The sequence below is a fragment of the Equus asinus genome, chromosome 7, assembly GCF_041296235.1.
Source record: "Equus asinus isolate D_3611 breed Donkey chromosome 7, EquAss-T2T_v2, whole genome shotgun sequence".
Classification (NCBI taxonomy): domain Eukaryota; kingdom Metazoa; phylum Chordata; class Mammalia; order Perissodactyla; family Equidae; genus Equus; species Equus asinus.
Genome location: NC_091796.1, coordinates 77,635,455 through 77,649,516, shown reverse-complemented (window position 1 = coordinate 77,649,516; position 14,062 = coordinate 77,635,455). Strand labels below are relative to the sequence as shown.

Here is a 14,062-nt window from a genome sequence, read left to right as displayed (position 1 = left end):
TCTGTGGGATTCCAAGACTGTCAGGGGACTGCCTAGAAAGGAAAACCCGTTACACCACTGCCCCTAGAAGGGACCACCTGGGCTCACACTCAGTTTCACTGAACATTCCTGTAATTCTTCCAGCTAGTGCCTCTTTCTGATCACTTAAATTCCATTTTGGATGACCAATCAAATCTGTAAGTATTGCCTAAGGCCCTCCAGTGTTCAGAGCACTGGGGAGGCAGTCCTTGGGGCAAGAATTCTGGGACAAGGTTGGGGGACACACAGACTCAGGGAGACAAAAGCCAACACATCTGAACGAAAGAACATAAGCGATGGTCTTCAATAAAGAGGTAAACTGTGTGGAGTAGCAAGTGCCATGAGTGGAGAAGGAGAGGGGATGTGGGCTCCACACTTGCTAGAAGTTTGGCTAGGGGTGAGGGTAGTGGGAGGGTAGTTGGAGCTGGACTTCAGAAGATGGGTGAAATCTCGATAGAAATTGTGAGCAAAAGGAATGCAAAGAGCAAGAACAAAGCGGAGGGATGGAGCAGGATATAGGCTGGGTTTGTAGGTCTGGCCAAGGTGGAACTCCTGTGGGGGAAGGCATGGAGGAGCAGACTGCGGCAGTGGTAGGATAAGGCTGCACCATGGAGGGCTTTAGAAGCTGCTTTTTCACTGTAAGCTCCTGTGTGCTTTTTTCCAGATGAAGACTTGTTGCCAGCAATGGCTCATCCAAAAATCTGACATTTGCCCTGGACCTCTCCTCCTGCCTCCTTCCTCATACTGGCTCACTAGTAAGCCCCCAGGCACTGAGCAACCCAGGACAAGAGGTCTGCCCAGTTATCATGGGTGCTTCTCCGACAGTCCAGGCTAGCTTTCCTCAGCAGGGACTTTCATTTTGCCAACAGGGCTGGACTGGAAAGAGGCTGGATCAAGGGTTTGGACTGTGTCTCCACAGGCTACCATCTTGGGAGGGCCAGTGGCAGATGCCAGGAGCTGGCTGGTGTCAGGGTACAATCTGGTAGCCACCAAAGAGACCCTCGTCCTTGGAGGGTCTGTGAGCCCACAGACACCTGTTTGGCTTGACTCGCCTTGGCTGGGAGCATTTCCGGCAGAGATGAGTGGGAAATGGATGGGTGGTCGAGAGCTGAGACTGAGAGGGAAGAAAGGGTCTGCAGTGCTGAAATGAGATGTTTGTGAGCCCCTATCTACAAACAGGCAAGTGCGGGCCTTAGACAATGCTGCTGGCAAACTTGGATCGAGTTTCATTGTTTCCTGAAGCACTCCAGTGGAAGAGAAGGGTGGAACAGACTTGCTAGAGCTGCTCTCCACGTGAAAGGGAGGATTAGAAGGAGCAAATAGCCAGGAGGGCAAGGTGGACTCTGCAATGACAGAGAGGATGTGAGGGGTCAGGATGTGAGCGGGAAAGCCATTGCTGGGGATTGCTGGGCACTATGGTAGCAGTTCCTGGGTCCTTTCCGTGCCTGTGCTCCTGGCCTACTGCCCCCTACACGGATTCATGAGACCAAGAAGCAAAAGTGAGGGAAGAAGTGCTTTTCAGCAGAAGCACCCCAGAAACAAAGACATTCCCACCAGCAGAGCTGCAGCACAGGGGACACTTGCCTCTCCCCCTGCCTCATAACCATGACTTTCTCACTCAAAGACTGTCCATCTGTCCAGCCATTCCGCCAAGCCCCGGAGCCCCATGCTGAGTTCTTTTGGAAGAGCCCCAGCTCCTGGGGCGACCTCGGCAACAGCAGGGCCCACGGACTGCTCGGATCCCAAACTTCCCATCACAGGCATGGGTCGGCCTGGCCCATGGAAGTTAAAATAACACGCTGGCTGTTTATGAGCAAGAGTCCTCAATAAAGTCATTGGATGGTTCCCTCGGCAGCGTGTCTAATCTTCTCTGGCTGCCTTTCTGGGCCTGCAGCTCCCGATCTATTTTGGTCTCTCTCTTCTTTGACTCATTCTGGGACTTTTGTGCCATAAATCCGAGCCCCCTCCAGGGCCTGGTCCCACCAGCAGGCAGACAATTCAGAATTAGCTGTGGTCATGGTTGTCCAAACTGACAGTCAGGGAAACTGAGGCACAGCAGGCTACAGGGCTTTGTCCCACCTCCCACAGCGACCCAGCAGCACAGCTGCCAGCAAGGCCCAGGGTTCTGGCTGAGACTTTAATACTGGAGCTTGCAGGGAAGGCTGGGGGCCATGTGAACTGTTATAAAGCTCTCATTGGGCCATACTTGGCCACAAATCTCAGGACTGTGTGGCAAATAGGATTGCAGTGGGGGTGATGTGTGTGTGTCAGTCACAGGCTTGATGATGGTGTTTGAAATCTTCCCCATGCCTGGAATTTGACAAGCACAGAATAGAGAAAGACCAGAAAACTCAAAATAATGGCAGCCAGAGAACAAAGAGCCTTCCCAAAGGCATGGTTCAAGCTGTGGGCAAAATGTCTTCCTGTTTCTCATGCGAGGCCCCTGCCCCCAGGCCCAAGGGGCTGGCTGGGCTGGTTTGGTCTGTCCAAGGTCATGACTGAACTCTGATTCCTGCTGCTGCCCCAGGCCTCCCTGGGTGCCTGGCCTACGTGCTCTGGAGACTGGAGTGGAGGGTGGGGGAGGCAGGGAGGCTGTTAGGGTTTGAGATACTTTCTAGGTGCCTCGGGGGACCTACATATTTCCTATGTAAAGTTCAGTCTGTTTGCAATTAGGCCTCTCTTCTTTGCTTGTTTCCGGAGAGATTAAAAATAGCGAAATCAGCTTGATCTGGGACTCTCTGAGATCAACAAGGCCACTGTTTCCAACAGTATGAAAATACCAAGCAGTCCCACCCACATTCATGGGTCACACCGCGTGGCAGGCCTGGTAGGCTTTCTGTAATGAAGGAACTTTAAGTTGCATGAATTCTCAACAGATAAGACTCTGTCTTTTGGACCCCAGGAAGATAGCTTCAACTAAAATGGAAGGGGTTCCGCACTGTTTAGGGCCTGAAATCCTTTCTGTCCTTCTAAACGAGCTCAAAGCTGTGAAAGCCTTTTCAGGAAAATCTACCTTGGTTCACTTATTTCACCAATTTTAGCCTTTCCTTAGGGATTTGGGCTCAGAGTGGATCCTGGGCAGCTGTAGATATAAGGACGCTGCTCTTGACTGGTCACCATCAGCACAACCAATGCCGGGGTTGTTTCATCGGAGTTTGGGAGACATGTCACTGATCATCAGCAGGCCTGGGGAGGAACAGCCCCCATCTGTGAGATGGCTCACTGGGCTGAGGAGGGTCCCGGATCCGAGGATCGCACACTGTTTTGCTCTACTGTAGTCAGAATGGGAAAGGCCATACTGCGGTAACAAAGACCCCCCCCACATCTCAGTTGTTAACGTCATCTGAAACTAGTGACAACAGGATTGCTGTAGTCAGGAAAGACAGAGCCAGATGGTTGCTGACATGCTTTTAAGGGCCAGCCCTATAAGTGGCTGACATCATTTTTGTCCACATCCCTTTGGCCAGAGTCCAGTCACATGTGAGGGAGGCTGGGAGATGGAGGAATTGGGGTGAGTAGGCATCATCAGAGGCTTTGACCTGGCATCATCAGCCATAAGGTATCGAAGCTTGAACATCCTCAGAAAAACCTCGCACAAGGCTGCGGGCAGGCCAGTATTATGGACCAACAGGACCTGCTGATTGCCTGCCTGCCGTTCCCTCCTGGCATAGATACCCACAGGAATGTGGCTGCTTTCAGGAGGCATCCTGGAGTGTGACCCCAGGCTGGATGCCAAGATGGAGCTATAGCAGGTAACTGGAGAGAATAAAAATAAGTGCCTGGGTTATTAGTGTGAGTGGATGTTTCCAGACCATGAGATGTGAGGGTGAGGCCCTTCAGTTGACAGCTTAGGGATTGGTAATAACTTGCTCTTAGGGGGGGCCACAAGTCAGGTTCCCTGGCAGACCCCCCAGGTGAAATGCCTTTGTCATATCTGCTTCAAACGAGACTTTCCCATGGGCTGCACTCACACTCAGGAGGTGAAAGCTCTCTCCTGCTGAATGTGCCTCACGCCACCACCCCAAGTCTGGCGTGCTGTCAAGTAGGACACAGTGGATACCTCCTCAGCCATGTGGGCAGGGCTCAAGTGCTTTTCTGGGATGGCGGCTGGGAGGGGAATTCTGCAAACACTGAAAAGTAAACCAAGGAAGATTTAGTAAATAAGAGCTGATTTACATACTTTAACAGCAACAGAAATAATAAAGCATTCCGTCCAGACTGAACTGACTGAGCATCATGGATTTTCCTCTATGCTGAGGACGAACAGAGCTTTGTCAAGGGCATGGTATTTGTAGTGTCCACCTTGGATTGGCTTGAGAATCCAAAGCTGAACCCTCACTAATATGTGGACAAGCAGGTGGGAATAAAGGCTCAAACTGGGTGTGATGATTAATTTTATATGCTGGCTTGGTTAGGCTATGGTGCCTGGTTATCTGGTCAAACTCTAGTCTAGATGTTTCTATGAAGGTATTTTTTAGATGTGATTAACATTTCCAATCAGTTGATTTCAAGTATGATGACCTCTAGAGATGTGGGTGGGCCTCATTCAATCAGCTGAGGGACTTAAAAGCCAAGGCTGAGGCTTCCCAAAGAAGAAGGAATACTGCCTCCAAATTGCAACACAGAAATTCTGCCTGAGTGTCCAACCTTTGCATTCAAGACTGCACATCAACTCTTACCTGAATCCAGCTGCCTGCTGCCCTGCAGGATTCAGCATGCCAGCCCCGTAATCCCATGAGCCAGTTCCTTTAAATCTCTCTCTCTCTTATTATCTATAGATCCTATTGGTTCCATTTCTCTGGAGAACTCTGACTAATACAAATAGGTGGAAAAAGGATTAAATTAGAAGTCATTTTATGATTCATAGACCTTTTTATTAATTCATAGAGAGAGGGAGTAAATTATAGGCAACTACAATTCATATATGATGGGTTCACTATAGCAGTAGCATTTAAAATACCCAAAGGGGGGCGTAACAAAAACTAAACTCAATGGAAATGGCCTGGTCTTTGAGTTATTTCAGTTCTAAAGAGGTGGTGCTTGCTGGGGGAATTTCCTGTAGGGGGCTCTCCTTCTTCCTGGCTCAGTACATCCTGGTGCCGCTCTCCTGACATTAAAGTGTGTGGTAAGCCTCTGTCTGTGCACCTGAGCCATAGATTGTGCTTGCAAATTACAGGCCTAGTGCTGGCCCTGCCTCCTTTCTTTTCGTTCCATTTAAACTATATGTGCTTTCTTTTTTTTTTTTTGAGGAAGACTAGCCCTAAGCTAACATCTGCTGCCAATCCTCTTTTTGCTGAGGAAGACTGGCCCTGAGCTAACATCCATGCCCATCTTCCTCCACGTTATATGTGGGACGCCTACCACAGCATGGTGTGCCAAGTGGTGCCATGTTCGCACCTGGGATCTGAACCAGCGAACCCTGGGCCGCCGAAGTGGAACATGTGAACTTAACCGCTGTGCCACCAGGCCAGCCCCTAAACTATACGTACTTTTAAATAACTGTCAACTAAGGCTCTTTGGTTGCCAGGGACAGAAAATCTGTCTCAATTGTTCTAGCCCAGAATTAGGGCTAGCATCAGACACAACTGGATTCAGGGCTAAACTCATATGTTATCAGGACTTGATTATTTCCCATTGCTCAGCTCTGTTCTCTGTTACATTGGCTTTAGACCCAGGTTCCCTGTGACAGAAAAATGACAGCAGTTCCAGGCCCTATACATCTCAGATTTGAGGTTCAAAGGAAACGAGTGAGTCTCTTTCTCAGAAGTCCTATGGAAAATCTCAAGGTATCTCATCTGCTCTGATTGATCCGATGCCCGTTCCTAAACTAATCACCATGCCCGGAAGAACCGACTGCACTGATTGCTAAGGCTTGGGTGGTGCTGGCTGCACCGGAATCTCATGGACTGAGAACGGAGGACAGAGTGGGATTCCCCAAGGGAGAAAATGGGGCTTGGGTACCAGAAGAGAGTGGATGAATGCTGAATAGCTAAAAGCACAAATGAGAAAGATTAAACATTCACAATCTGTTTATTTATGGAAAAGCACCTCTGGGGGCAGTGTCAACGTGAAGTTGGTTCACCCCTTGTTCTGGCTGCCCCGACATCCCTTTCCACTGCCAGGGCCACTGTTGCCACTGCCAGGGTGATGCAAGTTCTATTAGTAAAGCGTTCTTCCCTTAAATCTCTTTCCCAACACCCAGCGCTATTTCCAGAACCTGATTATAGACACAGTTGGGGAGGAGGTGGGGGGAGTATATTTCTGACAAAGCGATGTTTCCATTTCACACATATGACTAATAAGGAACTTGGCCAGGAATAGCTCTTTATACAGTTTTGGAAACCCTGGCCTAGACCATAAATCACTGAATGAAGTTCTATCCACATCCTTTAACTTAAAACTCAGTTTCCATCTGCCCAGTATCCTGCCTGAGAAGCAGAGCAACAGAAGAGCTGACATTGAGCATTCAGTGGTGTCTTCCCATTGGGACAGCCCCCAGGCCTGTGGGGAGGTCACCTTCCCATGGCACTGCCCTCAGTAGCAATCTGGGGTTGGGCAGAAACTCTGAGCTTGGTCCCTCATTCCCTTCTCCTCACTGCCTTGCCAATACAAGCCTTAAAAGTCATGGAAACATCTCTGGTTTTCTAACTTAAGGGATTCCAGCAATGGAGGTCAGAGAGTGCAAGGTTACATAGGAGTATATGGAAGGGCAGATATCTCTGGATAGGAAGATGCTTGCCCTTGGTGCATCCGTGTGAGCAGAGGGAGAAAGGGGCTGAGAAGACAGAAGGAGCACGGGCTTGGGGCTCTCAGGAGAGAGAAGACAAGAGTGAGGGGCGTCGGCAGAAGAGTATGGGAAAAACAATGTCTAGGCTGAGCATCCAGGACACTTCCTCATGCATTTCTATTAACATAGACACCCAGAAAACCACCAAGCTTCCAACACAAGAGGTAGAGGGTAACATGGCACAAGATGGCCCATAGGATGAGCTGACATGTGGATAGTTCAATAGGAAAGGCTCAGTAGTAAAGGTTGGGGTTGGAATGGAAAATAAACAGACCAACCCAATGTGAGCAAATGTAAGCAAGACAGAACAGGTGGAAGATTCATTGGCAGCAAATAGATACCCTGGGGCGATGAAGGAAGGAATTGTTCTTTCTCTTCCAATGGGAGAGCTGTATTCCTCCATCTTGGCAGAATTTCCAACTTTCGCAGGGCCCAGATCTTTGGGGAACCTTGTTTTGTCCAGCACCAGCTAAAAATAGTCGGGTGAAATGTGGCTGACCAGAGAACCTTTGACCTCTTTGGGGTTTAGCTTTTGGACAGAGTTAAGAGACTCTCTTCTGAGCCTTATTTTGGTAAGAACATCATTTTGTGGGAGGATGGGGCGGGAAAAAACTTTGTAAGGGTAGGCTAAAGGGCACCGAATTTCTCTAGCTTAAACACGTAGGAATTGTCCTTTGGGGTTGGGGGACTTTAAGATCACGCTGAAAAGGGATAGGAAAAGGGTGTCAGATAGAATATGAAAGATAGCCTCCTAGAATATTCTTTGCTAAAAGTTTCTCTTGAAAATAAATAATGGAATTGACAGCCTCTCTAGCTACTAAAATAACAATAATGCTTATATTTTCTTTCTCCTGTCGTGTGTGGGCAGATTACATGAGGTTCAAATTCCCTGGTAATCATAAATAGTAAAAATTGCAGCTATGGCTAGCTTATTCTAGCACCAAAGCAACACCCTCCATGGTTAGATTTTCTCCTAATAATAATCTATGATAACCGATAACTTTCATTTATTAAGAGCTTATAAATCTGCCTGATGCTAAACTTAGTGTTTTACAAATATGATCTCATCAATCTTTGCAATGAACTTGCGAGGAGGGATTACTGCTCCCATTTTACAGAAGAGAAAGCAGAGGCTCACAGAGTTAAATAGCCACAAAACTAGAAGATGGTGGAGATAAAATCCAACCCTGGTCAGTTAGACCATGAATTCCGTGCACTTAACTACTATGCGATTCTCATCAACACCTACACCTCCCTTCCCCGCTCCTGAGCACTGTTGTCCTCAGTCTTTAAGCAACATGATTCAAAACATGAGTGCATCCATCAGTGTCCTGGCAGGAGGGAGATGGCCCACTCCAATGGGGTAACCGAGGAGAATTTAGAATTGGCTACTTACAGGTTATGAGCAAGGTTAAAGGGAACTAACAAAGCATGGTGAAGCCCTGCAGGGCTAGCAGGAGCGGGAACCTGAAGGGCAAATGGAGAGAGGCATGAGAAAGGGCCTTGGGAGAGAGCGGCCTACCAGCCGTTATGGCCTCAGGTAGAGTGACAGCAGAGAGATGTAGCCAAGCAGGGGATGTAGAGGGGAACCAGGGGAATACACACCCTGACCTTGTCCCACCCTCCTCTCTCTCGTTGGTGCCTCCCATTGGCTGAACCCAACTGAAGCCAGAGGGCAAGGGCACCCAGCGACGCAGCCTTAAGGTCAGCCTCCTGGGGCACAGAGCAGGGGGAGAAGGACAGCGAGAGGATCTGGAGGAGCTAATGGATGTGCCCAGCGTAACGGGCTAACAAGACTGGCAGTCTGAGGGCAGCTTCTGGAGGGATCAAGGATAATCTCTTTCATCTACAGGCAAAAGGATGGCTTCTGAAGACTTAAGAAAGAAAATGCTGACCATTAGGAATCGGTGTAGATTCACGAAGAAAAGAGATGGTCTACCAGTTGTACTTTTTCGGGGAGGTGGGCATGGGATTCCTAAGTTAGGAGCTCATGGCATTGCAGTAGGCAGCGGAGCAGCTACCTTATGGTGCTTTGGAAGACAATGAGGGCTGGAAGACAGCATAAATGGAGTGGCTGGGGATGTGCTGAGTGACTGGCCCTGAAGCGCTGATAAACAGATGAATGTCAGTTTGGACAGATGGTCCTATCCAGTGTTCCAGAGCTCTCGCATAGCCGTTGCATTTCAACAGTTCCATCACAGACTATGAAGAACTTTCAGAGGTCAGGCTTATCCACATGCGGCTAGGAGTAGCTCATACCTTGGATAACAGAATTAAAATCCCCAAAGATCCCAATAGTTTGGATTAATGCTGGCTAAATATAACACGACGTACACCTGGAACCTTGCGGCCAAAACAAATGGAAATATACATGTCAAGGATGGAGGAGATGTGAAAGACTTGGGAGTATGGGTTGATGTAAACTTGACATGAGTCAATATGCATGATTACCAAGAAAATCAGCATGATCTTGGGTGATACTAGCTGAAGAAGAGTGTTGAGGATTAGGGAAGCATTTCCCTTGCTGGACTCTTTACTGGTTTGTCCCATCTTGAATGCCATGGTGGGCATTGTTTTTAAATGACAAGCACAAAAAAATTGTACTGTGTTTGGGGAGAGGCATGGGGATGCGTGAGGAGGTCTGAAAGCATGTCACATAGGGAATGCATAAAGGAAAAGCAGAAGAGACAAATAAGAGAGAGGTCTTTGAGGTGGTCAAGTCTAAGAGCCTTGTCTATGTAGTATAGAAAGCAAGCACCATGACCAGAGGATGAAGGCTAAAGGGAGGCAGATTGAAGTGCAACCTGCTGGCAGTCAGGGTGGGGCATGAGGTTGTGAGTCTGCTGTCCCTAGAGGTGTCCAGTCAAGGGCTGTTGGAGAGGAGACTGAGGCATTGAACGAAAAGGGGGGCCAGATCGCCACAGAGGATGCTGTGGAATCTGAATGCCTGGCCGTGTGGGTGATGTTTGCACACTGTGCTTCCTTCACACTGGCAGTCCAACAGCTTGGTGACTGACGATGCAGCACACCCAGGAACTGTCTGGGAACCTTGGGGAAGGCAGCTTCCCCAAGTGTGGTGGAAAGAGCCTGGGCTTCGGGGTCAGGCAGACCTGGGTTGGAGTCCCCTCTTGGCCACTTCTGGCTATGAGACATCAGACAAGTCACTTGGCATCCAGCATCACTCAGCTCCTAAGCGCAGGCCCTGTGCAGGCAGCAGAGCTTCGACAGTGAGCAGGGAACAGATGCTACTCCTGTCCTCAGGGAGCTTACTGCCAGGCCTCTGTCTCCTGCTCTGTAAAATGGGAACAATTACTACTGCCCCACAGCATGTTGTGAGGAATACAGGGACTAACACGTGGGGAGCCTGGGGTCAACCCAGAATTGATTCCCTCTCCGTCCTCTTCCTTGCAAGGAGCTCAAAGCTTGGACGCTGGCAGGAAACCATGGATGCCCAGAAAGCCTCATGGTCCCTTGTGTGAAATCTGTCTCCCTTTCTCCTTCCAGAAGATTGCTGAGCATCAGGCCGGCCTATCGCTGCCTCCTCAACAGCAGCCTTCCTCTGTGGCCTGTACTTGGCCCATTCCCCCGACCCCCTGACTTTTCCTTGGAGATCCAGCGCACACTGTGGTGGTAGTGGGGGTGGGCGAGCAGGGTAGGGAGGGTGGTGGCCATCTTTCTTAGTAGGCGGGGCACCCTGTTTCTGTGGTCCTGGGTCCTGATTCTGTCGCATTCTCAATGTCCTGGGTGGGGTGAGAAGCCTTCCAGTTTCACAAATCACAACCGGCCTGAACAAGTGGGTATTCCACCCATTTTTCAAGTTCAGCCCAAACACTGCATCCTCTGGGAAGCATTGCCTGGTTTCTCCCACTCTGTGAACATTCTGTGCACACAACCCAGCTCTGTCAAGGGTTGATCTCAGTTCCTGACTCACTGTCTCCCCAGCCGCAGGGTAAACCCCCTTGGGCTGGGACCAGGCCTTCCGATTTGCTGAATCCATTGCAATGTGCACCTCCATTTTGGGCAGACAGTAGGTGCCCAATAAAAGCTCGCTGTTTGATTCTTTTTCAACGTTCCTCTGACAAATCCTTTTGTTAAGTTGAGAGCAGGAGGGGTAAACAGCGGGTTAGCATGGATTCATTCAACCAACATTTTGCAAATGTCTCAAACCCTTGATTCACAAACTGAAACCTGCCCACAGGCACACCTCATGTGGCTGACAGTGGGGTTTTTTGTTTTAAATTATTGCAAATATTAAAAAAAAACAAAACCCTGGAGATTTTATACAAAACTCTGAGTTTCTGGGCTCTCTTAAATATTCAGCTGAAACTGAGTTGTGGCTGTCCCCTTTAGATGGACCTTCTCCAGGTCAAGGCAGTCCCCAGCCGGCTTCACTTCTTTGGGTTACTGCCAGCCCCTGTAGGCATTTGAGTTTAGTTTTAAGAATTTAGTTTAAGAGCTACTGACATCAATAGGAATCCTATGAAATTTTGAGCTTAGAGACATCTGACTTCTTGGGTTTATTTCCTGACCCACTGTAGGATGTGTTCCTCCGTCTCAATCCAGTTCAAGTTTCGTTCAACTAAATCCCAGTTCCCATCAAGGGTGCTCCCGCCTCTCATCGGTCTGGCTGACAGCTCTGCTGGCCCAGGACTCTGCCCAGCTTTCAGGGAGCGCTAGGTGGGCAGGTGTGCACCCCTGCAGGGAGCAGCTCCAGGTTGAGCCCAGAAGGCCCCCACAGCTGCTCTCCATGTGTCAGTCCCCAGGCAGAGGCAGGCTGTTTGGGGAGACCACCCACCCGAAGGCTGGGCCACTTCTCTCGAACATCTTTTCAAAGACACCCTGGGAAGTGACCCTCCGCCTGGCCCGGTGCGGTGACCTGAGGTTGCCCACGCTCTCAGGGCAGTGGGGACCCTGCCGAGGTCCCGTTTCCTGTCCTCTGCAGGCCCAGATTTCAAAGCTGTGGATTCTCTCTTCCTTCTCCTCCTGCCTGCCTCCGCCCTCCTCTCCTCCCCGACATTCTTTGCTTCTTGTTTATATTGCAGAAAACATCTGCGAGAGTAAATGACTGAGATGAAAGATCTTGGCAAAGGGCTATTTTTCTTTGCTTGGCTTAAAGGCGGACGGATGAAGCCTTCAGCCTCACCCTCGCCTTCCCCAGCGTGACTCCATCCCCCGCCTCCCGGAGAGGAGAGAAACGGGATCTGAATGAAGACAGACCAGAAGGTGGCCCAGCCGGCCCCAAGCCCCCAGGCAGGGGAGATTGTTTTTCCAGTGGAACAGGCTGGCCGGAGGAAAAGGCTACACCGAGGGTGGAGGGAGAGAAGATGGGCTGCTCCTGCAGCTGGTTCTGCACCGTGCTTTTCCTGTCAGTTCTCTGTTCTCCGCCCTCACTCCAGACAGCACGCCCGCCTCCCTCCACCCGCAGCCGACACTTTGTTCTGGGCTCTATGGCATGTTATGGGGGAGAGACCACCCCACCAGCGCTTCTCCCTCTTGCTCTTCTCTCCTGAGTGGTTGTGCAGTTTTGCAGGGAGTGACAGCCTGGGCTTCACATCCTCTCTGCCACATCAAAGGAGCTGTGTGGTTTTGGACGTCAGTAACTTCTCTGATCCTCAGTTTCTCTGTCTGTAAAACGGAGATAATGATACCTACTTCATGGAGTTGTAGTGAGGATGAAACACTCTAACAAAGTATGCTCCATGCAAAACTTGGCAAATAACAAATACATAATAAATGGCGATGATGGCACTGGTGGTGGTGAGGATGATGATGATCTGATGGGATGTGGGTGGGAGGGAGGGAGAAAGCTATTGCTGAGTCTCTAGGTGACTTTCTGAACCTCCATCTTCTCCTCTGTAGATGGAGCTGAGTTCTTTCTGCCCTTCTCTTTGTAGAGAGAACAGGATTGTGAGGTAGGGCTGAGAAGACTCATGTGATGCATCTGAGATGAAGGGCGATGGGGACAGCCAGCTTCACCACCCTTGGCACAGTAAGGGCCATTTTACTTTGTGTCTGTTAGCTCTCCAGCACTTGCCAGCTCTCCTGCCTGGCCATCATCATCACTAGCGGAGGGAGGTCAGTGGCCCTCGTCATCTAGGTGAACCCCTGGTGCCCTGCACCCTGAGGACAGGCCTGTCAGTGTTGGCTGGGGCTGAGCATCCTGGATCCCCAGATTCTTGGTCTGGGCAGCTCCTGCTGACATGGCACTGCAGCTCCAGGGTTTCCAGGATGCTGGCTCAGAGGCTCCCACAGAAAACAGTAGAAGATGTGGCTGCCCTCAGAGAGCAGCTCGGGGAGACCTTCCCACTCCACCTCACCTGCTCCGCTGGCCCAGAACCTCCTCTTTCCCACATTGCTGGACACTCCTTCTCTTGACATCCTGCAATGGCCACGGGCTGCTTGGAAAGGGCAGGGCCAGATCTTAGGAGGACATCCGTGTCTAGGACCATGGCAAGGCAGTTGTCATCGGGGAAAATGCTGAGCAGATTCTTACCAGGATGGGACACTGGGGCAGAAGCACTTTGACTCGGGCGTAGAAAGAGGTAAATTTGGTATGTGGGCATGGCTCAGGGGGAAAGCAGCCGGCAGGTGAGGGCCAGGGCAGGAAACCTCCGCCCAGCCACATCATTGTCCGGCCTCTGTCCAGCAGGCTCACCAGCTGAGTCCAGGGACATTGTTCGTGGAGGATCAAGCTGGCCCACACAAAGCAGAAAGCCTGCACCTGGCAGCCTGTCCTAGGCTCCCAGACCTGCCCTGGCAGATCTATGCACAGTGGAGAGGTGACCTTTTCCTGCTCACGGGCCTCCCTCAGGGGAGAAGTGCAGACTGACGAACGACAAGGCTGGATCTGTCTCCTCCTTCCAAACTCTGAAACCTGGAGCCCCCAGACTGACCTCTGCCGGGGGAGGTGACGGGATGCACCTCGGCTGGAGCCGCCACCAGCTCATCTCTGCACCCGTGAGCTGGACCCCAAGGGTTGGTGCCCGGTTACACAGAAGCCTGGCCCCGATCAGGCTCACTTAGTACTGTTATTCAGACATATGTTTAATAATGGCGAGACCAAGCTCCAGGAGGCCGAGCAACATGCCTCCGTCACATGGTGGTAAGTATGCTACAGTCAGGATGTGGACCTGGCTCTGTGTGGCTTCAAAGCCTCCGTGTCCCATCTCCACTAGACCAGCACTGTCCAATAGGGATGCCACTAGCCAAAGGTGGAGCCTACAGGTGACAATTAATTAAATTAAATTAAATGTTCAG

The 14,062-nt window shown here is 50.3% G+C and overlaps 1 long non-coding RNA gene across 1 annotated transcript in view; it reads left to right on the top strand.

The window, feature by feature from the left end:
• LOC139045704 (uncharacterized) overlaps positions 1-12,626 on the top strand; it is a 34,587-nt gene extending 21,961 nt beyond the window's left edge. Inside the window, exon 3 of the long non-coding RNA XR_011504642.1 lies at positions 683-12,626. This is a non-coding gene — a long non-coding RNA (uncharacterized lncRNA). The remainder of the gene's footprint in view (positions 1-682) is intronic.
• The last annotated feature ends 1,436 nt before the right edge of the window (positions 12,627-14,062 follow it).